This window comes from Panulirus ornatus, chromosome 58 (genome assembly GCF_036320965.1).
Source record: "Panulirus ornatus isolate Po-2019 chromosome 58, ASM3632096v1, whole genome shotgun sequence".
Classification (NCBI taxonomy): domain Eukaryota; kingdom Metazoa; phylum Arthropoda; class Malacostraca; order Decapoda; family Palinuridae; genus Panulirus; species Panulirus ornatus.
In genome coordinates this window covers 31,409,374-31,421,877 of record NC_092281.1, presented here as the reverse complement: position 1 = coordinate 31,421,877, position 12,504 = coordinate 31,409,374, and positions in this window count along the sequence as shown.

Genomic DNA, 12,504 nt, shown 5'->3' with positions numbered 1-12,504 from the left:
TGTTCCCACCAAGCGTCAGGTTTAATTTTGAGACCAGATGGTCATTTGTCCTTGAGCTGTCAATCAAGAGGAGGGTGAGCTGCCCAGATGTGCGTCGCGAGAATACCCCAACCAATCACGAGTGCTCTGAGTCCCATAGCCAATCAAGGGTGGCGTTATAGCCAGCAGGGCGGAGACTCTTCTTTGTAATATATACCCATGACACCCGCTGAGTCGCTCTCTCTCTCTCTCTAGGCCAGCGAGTTAGGTGGTCTACCCTGTCGTAAGCATGGAAGCCTGTAAGCCCTGCTGTGCTGTAAGCCTGTAAGCCCGTTATAATTATCAATGTAGTGTTATCGAAGAACTGTCCATAAAGGAAAGAGATCTCCTGGCTTGAAATCTTATCTGGAATGTTAATTTATGTACCAACGTTAACGTAAATGATTCATGCCTGATTTATGTGCTTATCTTTGTACACTTAGATTCTTCCATTATAAGTAGATTTAATGTAATGCTGGTCTTTACTTCCATCCCATAACTTTATGATTATGTTATCCCGTTGTGAAACAAGGATCAGTAGTATTTGTAACTTATATGTTACTGGCGACCTAGTCTGAATAAGGAGTTCGTAACAATATATATATATATATATATATATATATATATATATATATATATATATATATATATATATATATATATATATATATCCTTCAGTATGTTTCCTTTCGATACTGAGGAACAAAAGAAGGAGCCAAGCAAGTAAATTTCGTCAAAGACATCTCTCTTTTCTTAACGTTGCCTCGCAAAGATTTTCATTAATTCAAATTGAAGAAACAGACGTATTTTTCTATTGTTTGGTTAGCTCAGTGGTAGAGCGTGAGTCTGACACACTCAAGGTCGTGGGTTCGAGACCCACACCAGACATATTTTTTGTCTTTTTCTTGTTTCATTTTGTCCGCATCACATGTTTGCAACATTCAGTATGTTCGTCCAACGTTATAGTGAAGATCTTCATAATGAATTGAGGTTTTCGACCTTATCTGAAAGGGTCAGGTCCACCAAGACGTCCTTGAAATCTTCCAGAAGCTTCTGGCGATCCTCCTCCAACTGCTGGGCACATCAGTTAACATGGGCCGGACATCGGTTGTGGAACGACTTAATCTGCTTCCGGTAGTTAGCAGGGATGATAATGAGGGCACTGACCTCATACCAGGTCAGCTTAGTTCTAGTCTATTGCTTATTTCCAGTCTATTGCTTAGTTCCAGTCTATTGCTTAGTTCCAGTCTATTGCAACGAAATAAAAAAGTAAAACTCATTTCTTCGTGGAAAATTGAGAGGAAAACACGACAGCAACATGGAGATTTACCCTGTGGTTATTTTGCCGGCAAGTCGGCAACGGTCGGTCAAACACTATTTTGCCGTGGTAATCTCAGTACTTCATATAATACTATGTCACAAAATATGTTCTTGGGGGCGTAGCTCAGTGGTAGAGCACTCGCTTGGCATGCGAGAGGACCCGGGTTCAAACCCCGGTGCCTCCATTTTTTATTTGAGAAATTCATTTTTCAGTCTTGTACATATATATATATATATATATATATATATATATATATATATATATATATATATATATATATATATATTTATATATATATATATATATATATATATATATATATATATATATATATATATATATATATATATATATATATATATATCGTTCGATCAGTCAAGTTAAGCAACGTTGGGTGTGGTTAGTACTTGGATGGTTGACAGTCTGGGAACACCAGATGCTGTTATATATATCATATATATATATATATATATATCATCCCTGGGGATAGGGGAGAAAGAATACTTCCCACGTATTCCCTGCGTGTCGTAGAAGGCGACTAAAAGGGGAGGGAGCGGGGGGCTGGAAATCCTCCCCTCTCAATTTTTTTTAATTTTCCAAAAGAAGGAACAGAGAAGGGGGCCAGGTGAGGATATTCCCTCAGATATATATATATATATATATTTTTTTTTTTTTTTTTTTTTATACTTTGTCGCTGTCTCCCGCGTTTGCGAGGTAGCGCAAGGAAACAGACGAAAGAAATGGCCCAACCCTCCCCATACACATGTACATACACACGTCCACACACGCAAACATACATACCTACACAGCTTTCCATGGTTTACCCCGGACGCCTCACATGCCCTGAATTCAATCCACTGACAGCACGTCAACCCCTGTATACCACATCGCTCCAATTCACTCTATTCCTTGCCCTCCTTTCACCCTCCTGCATGTTCAGGCCCCGATCACACAAAATCCTTTTCACTCCATCTTTCCACCTCCAATTTGGTCTCCCTCTTCTCCTCGTTCCCTCCACCTCCGACACATATATCCTCTTGGTCAATCTTTCCTCACTCATTCTCTCCATGTGCCCAAACCATTTCAAAACACCCTCTTCTGCTCTCTCAACCACGCTCTTTTTATTTCCACACATCTCTCTTACCCTTACGCTACTTACTCGATCAAACCACCTCACACCACACATTGTCCTCAAACATCTCATTTCCAGCACATCCATCCTCCTGCGCACAACTCTATCCATAGCCCACGCCTCGCAACCATACAACATTGTTGGAACTACTATTCCTTCAAACATACCCATTTTTGCTTTCCGGGATAATGTTCTCGACTTCCACACATTTTTCAAGGCTCCCAAAATTTTCGCCCCCTCCCCCACCCTATGATCCACTTCCGCTTCCATGGTTCCATCCGCTGCCAGATCGACTCCCAGATATCTAAAACACTTCACTTCCTCCAGTTTTTCTCCATTCAAACTCACCTCCCAATTGACTTGACCCTCAACCCTACTGTACCTAATAACCTTGCTCTTATTCACATTTACTCTTAGGCTAGACTAGAAGGGAATTGCCAAGTTGAGACTGGTGAGGAGGAGCATAGTGAAGATAAAGATATTGTAAAGATGTAGCGAATATAGAAATGTATTGAAGATATGGACGTAGCTGAAACAAGGAGTGAAGATATATACGTATATCGAGATTTTGTATTGATCATCAAGAAGTAATGATAATGATGATAGTGTAGTGAAGATGAGGGTTTAGTTAGGGAATAGTGACAATTGCCTTTACAATGATAATAAGGGGTAACACAATGAGGAACACAAACTTTACAAAGCTACGTTCAAGTCAGACTTTGAACCAAGTTCGGTAAACAGAAAGATGATGTTAAGATGAGAGTGTTGTGAGGAAGAGTATAGTGATGATAAGGATATTGTCCAGATAGCTTGTACTGAAGGAAAGAATGTAGTGAAGGTATGAATGTAGTAGAGGTAAGGGCTAGTAAAGAGTAAAGTTTATTCTAAATGATTATGTAGTGAAGAGAAGAACTATCCTTAGTGAACATTAGGGAGTGCAATGATGATGGTATGGTAGAAATAACAGTGTAGTGAAGAAGAGGGTATAGCGAAGATATTATTTAGTGAAAATACGCTAATGGTGAGGATACACGTTAGTGAATATGAAGTTGTAGTGAACTTAACCTTATTGACCTGATCCCCCCAAATCCTCCAAACTACGTTCAAGGGAGGATCCAAAGCCGACCGAAGAGGTTATTTCTCTGTGTATTGTTAGTGGTGGTGGTGTGTGTAGGTGTGTGTAATCATCTATCTGACCTCGTGGGGCCCCATGTAAGTACGTTGTTTGTGTGAGCGGGTAAAATCTAAAGCCTTCCTTGAAACCAGCCCAGTCAAGATAAGGTCATACGAAGATGAGGTTGTAGTGAAGATTATAGTAAGCCTTGCATGGTGAAGATAAAGGGATTAAGGAGAGGAGATGTAGTAAAGAAAATTATATTTAACACAAAAGGATCCAAGCTAGGTGCAGGGTCGGCCTACGGGCTTGAACTTACATTTTAGGTCAAAGGCATCACCAGTACACCCTAGCCATGCCTTAAAGTTACCCGCACACACACACACACACAAACATACACACACACACACATATTAATACATACGTATATTTATATATATATATATATATATATATATATATATATATATATATATATATATATATATATATTTATTTATTTTATTTATTTATTATACTTTGTCGCTGTCTCCCGCGTTTGCGAGGTAGCGCAAGGAAACAGACGAAAGAAATGGCCCGACCCCCCCCCCCCCATACACATGTATATACATACGTCCACACACGCAAATATACATACCTACACAGCTTTCCATGGTTTACCCCAGACGCTTCACATGCCTTGATTCAATCCACTGACAGCACGTCAACCCCGGTATACCACATCGCTCCAATTCACTCTATTCCTTGCCCTCCTTTCACCCTCCTGCATGTTCAGGCCCCGATCCCACAAAATCTTTCTCACTCCATCTTTCCACCTCCAATTTGGTCTCCCTCTTCTCCTCGTTCCCTCCACCTCCGACACATATATCCTCTTGGTCAATCTTTCCTCACTCATTCTCTCCATGTGCCCAAACCACTTCAAAACACCCTCTTCTGCTCTCTCAACCACGCTCTTTTTATTTCCACACATCTCTCTTACCCTTACGTTACTCACTCGATCAAACCACCTCACACCACACATTGTCCTCAAACATCTCATTTCCAGCACATCCATCCTCCTGCGCACAACTCCATCCATAGCCCACGCCTCGCAACCACACAACATTGTTGGAACCACCATTCCCTCAAACATACCCACTTTTATATATGTATATATATATATATATATATATATATATATATATATATATATATATATATATATATATATATATACATATATATATATATATATATATATATATATATTTTTTTTTTTTTTTCTTTTTTCTTTTAAACTATTTGCCATTTCCCGCGTTAGTGAGGTAGCGTTAAGAACAGAGGACTGGGCCTTTTTTGGAATATCCTCACCTGGCCCCCTCTGTTCCTTCTTTTGGAAAATTAAAAAAAAAAAAAATGAGAGGGGAGGATTTCCAGCCCCCGCTCCCTCCCCTTTTAGTCGCCTTCTACGAGACGCAGGGAATACGTGGGAAGTATTCTTAATCCCCTATCCCCAGGGATAATATATATATATATATATATATATATATATATATATATATATATATATATATATATATATATATATATATATATGTATAAATATATATATATGTATATATATATATATATATATATATATATATATATATATATATATATATATATATATATATATATACATATATATATATATATATATATGTATATATATATATATATATATATATATATATATATATATATATATATATATATATATATACCACTGACTTAGGATGAATGATAAACAGAATTATTCCATATTTAAGAGAGAGAGAGAGAGAGAGAGAGAGAGAGAGAGAGAGAGAGAGAGAGAGAGAGAGAGAGAGAGGCTTTAGAAGTGAAGGGAGAGGTTTTAGATGTGAAAAAACTTGTGAAGGAAGGACGAGAGTCAGGCAGGACAGGAGAGAGAGGCTTGGGACGAGAGTCAGGCAGGACAGGAGAGAGCTGCTCCGGACGAGAGTCAGGCAGGACAGGAGAGAGAGGCTTGGGACGAGAGTCAGGCAGGACAGGAGAGAGAGGCTTGGGACGAGAGTCAAGCAGGACAGGAGAGAGCTGCTTCGGACGAGAGTCATATCAAAGGCCATCTTCACTACACTCTCGGAAGTCAAGTCATTAAGCGATCTTCATTACAACCATATGTTCACTACAACATCAGAGATTAAGTGAGTGAATGATCTTCATTACAACCTTATCTTCACTACGACCTCACGGGTCAAGTCGGTAAGTGATCATTGCAACCTTGCCTTCAGTACAACCTCACAGTCAAGTCAGTAAGTGATCTTCATTACAATCTTATCTCCACTGCAACCTTATGGGTCAAGTGATCTTCATTGAAACCTTATCTTCACTACATCCTTACAGGTTAGGTCAAAGGTCATCTTCACTACGCCCTCAATAACACTGGCCTTGGCCCTTTCTCACATTATCACTACACCCATGTACATGTATTTCTTGCAGAATAATACGGAAACTGATTTCTAAGAAATCTGAAATGCACATCATTATCTATCTGTGTATCCCTCAACTAACCATAGATGGAACCTGATTGCTCCATATCAGTCATCACTATCATCCATATATCTACCTCCAGCACTATACATCCAATTCCAATATCATCACTATACGGTACAACACGTTTTCACTGTTTCTGCGTCCTCACTTAACCTGCCTCCTTAATCAACACTAAAAGTACTTACGTCTATCATCACTTCACATACTTCCCCCAACTACACCGTTACTGATATCTTCACTACTTTACACTTCAAGTACTATCAATAAATTGATATCTTCACTACTATATACTTCACATACTGATTCATGATAACAGTTAGTAACATCTTCACTACTGTGCAATGCATGAACTCGATCATGATGTTCACTGTCTTACTATATGAATTACTTCATGGTTCATTTGCATACACGTGATGCATATCCATCAAGCTTCTAATGGGTTTGAAATTCTTCTGGATTATAACTTTTAGTGTGCTCTGTGTAATGGATGTCCTTTTGAATGTGGCCTTCAAATTTTACTATATCCGACACCCTAACGGCTATACGTTCAATATTCAGTATATCCCACACCCTAACAGCTACATCTTCAATCTTCACAGTATCCTACAGCCTAATGGCTACACCTTCATTTTTCACTATCTCCTACACCTTGATAACTACCGTTATCATCATTATCCTACACCTTAATAACTACCGTTATCATCACTATCCTACACCTTAATAACTACCGTTATCATCACTATCCTACACCTTAATAACTACCGTTATCATCACTATCCTACACCTTAATAACTACCGTTATCATCGCTATTCTACACCTTAGTAACTACCGTTATCATCACTATCCTACACCTTAATAACTACCGTTATCATCACTATCCCACACCTTAATAACTACCGTTATCATCACTATCCTACACCTTAATAACTACCGTTATCATCACCATCCCACACCTTAATAACTACCGTTATCATCACTATCCTACACCTTAATAACTACCGTTATCATCACTATCCTACACCTTAATAACTACCGTTATCATCACTATCTTACACCTTAATAACTACCGTTATCATCACTATCCTACACCTCAATAACTACCGTTATCATCACTATCCTACACCTTAATAACTACCGTTATCATCACTATCCTACACCTTAATAACTACCGTTATCATCACTATCCTACACCTTAATAACTACCGTTATCATCACTATCCTACACCTTAATAACTACCGTTATCATCACTATCCTACACCTTAATAACTACCGTTATCATCACTATCCTACACCTTAATAGATAAACTTTCTAGACAAACCGTTTATAAAGTATTACATAAACCCCTACACTAGTATATTTATATTCACATTAATATAAATTTTCATTGCTGATATATATTTATATCAACACTCCCTTTCAGTTTCTATCATTTGTACTTAACTACTTTCTGTTATCCGGGATATAAGTTAAAGTTCATTTGCATACACGTGATACACATTAAAAATTAGAATGGGTTTCAAAGTCTTCAAGATGCTGCGGCGAATCCTGCCCTGTCTCAGACGACGCCACGTCCAGACTCAGTCAAAATCCAAGACTGAAATCCGCAAGATTCTTCAGCGAATCTTTGACTGTTTCAGACGCCGCCACGTCCACTTTCACGATGAGACTGAAATTATTGTCTACATTCAATCTGAAACCTTGAGTGAAGAAGACCACGTTCAGGAAGAGTCAGATGAAGACTGTGAGTATAAGACCGTACAGAAACATCAATATGACGATCCCGAGGTACAGTCTGACGACGGCCACGAGGTCGAGGTAGTCCACCTTCGGGAAGTTTTCGAGAGAATTTCCCTTACAGAACAGCCTCGTATGATAGATCTCAGCGTGGGTCCTACTGTAGCCTCCACTGGTCCCACAGACGATAAGGAAGTCCGCCTCAGAGCATTCTATAACTACTGTTTATATCTCAAACATAACGAGATGCTGCACCCGGTGAGGCTCTCTATATCTCGGAGGCTTTACAACGAGGCAGATAGGCTCTGTATTAAGAATGAAGCCGTCTTGATCTTGGCCAAGTTGCTGTTGGGAAGAACGGCTTTGGAAGATATAACAAAGTACCGCGTCCACTTCCTCGTCTTCACCTACGAACCTCCTTGTCAGCGGTATTTCCTAGGTGCTCTGGAAATACTAATTGCAAACTATATCCAACAGCTGCTGACAAAGGTTCCCAATATCCTGAAGAAAGTGTATGATATCGATTTGGTGGACGAGGAGGTGTTCTTGGAGTGGGCTGACAAAGAGAGTGATGAATTTGTCAGTAAAGATATGGCTGGTAGAATTCGCAAGCAAGCGAAACCATTCCTGCGGTGGCTCCGAGAGGCTGAGGAAGAGTCTGAGGAAGATGAGGCTACCTTGGCTCAGTGATGAGACCTCGTCACTAGGCCCGCTTTACATTACGTATTCTTAGTATTTTTATCATCAATGAATCCCCTTAATCCTGACTATAAGATACAATGTTAATAGCATCCTTAAAATAAGTTCTGATCGGATGAACTACTACACACGCACACGTTCACATACCTTCCCTCTGCTGTCATCATAACTATACCCTCCATACAGGGCCTGGGTCATTACGTATGTGGGCTTAACACCTGAAGAAGATTGAGGCTTATAACCCGTCCCTGTTGACCCCACCGACTAGTTGGTAGGCGTAAAGCATATAAGACCAACCACAGGGACATAAACCCATAAAGAAATACCGTAATTATATTAAGGTCTCTAATTTAGGTAATTATCATATGATTGTTCAACGGCTCGGTTTGAGGTGATTATCATATGACTGTCAAACATGTTTCTAGTACAGGTGATTGTCATAGATATCTTTAATTTCTTTCTTTACTGTAGCTTCCGGTGTATGATAATCACACTATTTTCTATTCTAGTTCTCACTGATTGACTGACATAGGCATATGCTATACATCTTAATTACTTTGTTCTCCCATCTTTTGATATCTGATCATATAATCCTTCTTCTACAAAAAAAAAAGGCAACTCGGCCTTTAGGAAGTTGGTCCTGTAATTCATTATTAGCTTCCCAACAGATGAAGTTCGAGTGCCATAGAATTTCATGCCCTCCCTAGGCTGGAAGCCGAACGTCATGGGAGGAAATTTTTGACTGACGATCCTTCAGCTGCTGCTACTATAGAGGTCTGTTCCTGATTCTTAAAAATGTTCTTGTACGGTAATGTCCTGGGACTACTAAAGACAGCCTTCTCTCTCTCTCTCTCTCTCTCTCTCTCTCTCTCTCTCTCTCTCTCTCTCTCTCTCTCTCTCTCTCTCTCTAGAATCACAATTCTCCACAGCGGATTTTATATTTGTTGATACAAGAACATGAGACTTCCTAGTTTATCTCAAGGGCCAGTTGCGTCCAGGAAAACTGTATGCATGACAAGGAAACCTTAATTGGTCAGATACTGTATATGTCTGACCGTCCTTGAACTTATTGGTTCGGTATTTTGTAAAGTCTAACAATCATTCGACAGTCAGGAAACCTCCAGTTTCCGGTGTACTAGTGAACTGTAAGATCACCTCCTTCCACACTGTCACGTTAATTGAAATGAATACATGATATCTACTTGAAGGTCAGAAAACGTATTCTCTCAGATCTCTTAAGGAATATGTAAACTTATATATCTGTGTGTGTGTGTGTGTGTGTGTATGTGTGTGTGTGTGTGTGTGTGTGTGTGTGTGTGTGTGTGTGTGTGTATGTGTGTGTGTGTGTGTGTGTGTGTGTGTGTATGTGTGTGTTTGTGTGTGTGTGTATGTGTGTGTGTGTGTGTGTGTGTGTGTGTGTGTGTGTGTGTGTGTGTGTGTATGTGTGTGTGTGTGTGTGTGTGTGTGTGTATGTGTGTGTGTGTGTGTGTGTGTGTGTGTGTGTGTGTATGTGTATGTGTGTGTTTGTGTGTATGTGTGTGTGTGTGTGTGTGTGTGTGTGTGTGTGTGTGTGTGTGTGCGTGTGTGTATGTGTGTGCGTGTGTGTATGCGTTTGTAGAGGAACACAAAGCGCAACATGTCACTGGATCCCTTCGAGGCTGATTTTGATAGTGGAAGACAGCAGAATTTCGTTGTTAGTGTGGTAGAATTTGGCAGGCGTACGAATGATTATTAAGGAAAATAAACTACAAATTGTTGGTGTGGCTTTGGAGGCACCAAAATATGTTAGTCGTGGACTTGGAGGGAAATAGTTATACATGTATTCTTGAATATATCTATATCATGGCTTTCAACCACTCTAAGTGGGTAATCATTCCATATAAATGTATTCTTGAATATATCTATATCATTGCTTTCAACCACTCTAAGTGGGGAATCATTCCATATGTTAACAATCCTGTTGTACGAAAAGTACTTCGTCTCTTACGCATAACGCAAGCGCTTAGGATTAATATTTTGTAGAGTATTTTGACAGTTCTTGCAAAACAGTCTATGTACCTGCTCGCAATACTTATGATTGAGACAAATAGAAAGTTTACTTAAAAGACCCTTTGGGGGTGCCAAAGTCCAATAGAGTGTCATGGAGGCATCCAAAAGTATAAAGAGATATTGAAAGTTTAATTTAAATCCTCTTTGGCGGCGCCAAAAGCCACTGAAGTGGCATAACGGCATCCAAAGGCAAAAAGACACATTGAAGGTTTACTTTAATGCCCTTTTGGGGTATCAAAGGCCAGCAGAGTCGCTTGAAGGCATCCAAAATATAGAGGGAACTTGAAGGTTTAATTCAAATCACCTTTGGCGTCGTCAAAGACCATTATAGGGAAATAGTGGCATCCAAAGGGAAAGAGACACTTTGAACGAGATCAATGAAAGAACAGTACTGACACATCTGATGAAAAAGTACAATAAATCTGAGCGAAGTGAGTCATGTTATGAGTCACCTAATTTCTCGCAGTTCCACCTTTCAAGAACTGGAAACTTTCAGGGAAATTCCTGTTCTGTAACTCGAATCATACAGTCACTGAGGTGAAAACTCATTAAATACAGAACGAAAATAGAGATGAATTTAAAAATACTCGTAAACTTTTGGATCTAATAAGAGAAATTAGAACCTTCTGGAATGCAAATGTCACATAGATTGTCCAGCAAATACTGTGTCAAAAGGAGAAAAAGTCAAAGACTGAGAAGACAAAATTTCTCCCACTTCTGCCAAGAATGTTGAAACTACTCGACCCCAACAGCTCCTGGGAGGACACGAGAGTCGGACCCGTCGTCGCGAAGCAAAAGTAGTGGTCGGGCGCGCGTAAAGACCACAAGGTAAGCTCCCGGCGTGCGTTAATAAGAGCACAACGCACCTCCCGTGCCGCACCCTCGTGCAATGACGCAATTACAGAGGGTGACACGTCCTCCGCCACACACACATACACACACACACACCAGACTCGGCCTCATCTGGGGAAAGGTTTTCTCTTGCTAGGAGATGACAACAGCTCCAGCCAGGGCGGCCTCGCCAAGGTTATGAAGGCGAGAGGAAGTCTACAGGACTGTGTCTGGGGCTGGTCTGCTCTTCTGCAGGGTTACTGCGAGTTACGGAAGCAAAATGAAGGTTGAGGCATGAATCTCAAACTTTGCTGTCTACTACACTGTGGGGTATATTCAAATTATGGTTAAAACTGATTAGAAGCTACATTTCAGGTCATCTGAAGGACCCTCTGCCTCACTGCACAGTATAGTGTGCGACTGTACAGTGTTCAGGAGCGTGAGCTATGTTTCATCAATTCCTGACTACCCAACACACAGCAAATTCATGCAGGATGCAGGCAACAGCTACAAGCTGAATATTCTGATGTCTCTTCCGCCGCACCTAATGCGTCGACACACAGTCCAGGATGTGAAGCCTGAGTGAGGGGGCAGGGAGGAGCGAGGCGTCCCTCATTGTAACATACTGCTCTTGGTGTACTGCCGGCCTCGGCTGGACATGTGTGGCTGGCCATCAGTCCTGGCCTCTCACACCACAACTCTGGTACACCTCCGTCCGCTCACCTACCAGACATCCCCGACCTGCCTATCTCTCCTGGTCTGCCCTATGGCCTCCTTCATCCACCCCCGACTCTTAGTCACGTTTCTGAACCCTGTAGCCTCATCATCATCAGCAGCCACCATTATTCCAGGTCTCCTATCCTTATCCCTTCTCCCATCTCAACTCCATTGTCCATTCCACAACCGGTCCTCCCGACTGCATACCCTTCGTTCACCCATACCCCACCGTCCGCTCAACTACTCCATCTTTCTCGTATATTCCTACCACCCTTGTCCACCGTAGCACCCGCTACGTCCCCCTTTTTTCATACCCTCTTGCATCTTTCACTATCTTCATGCAGTCCTGTT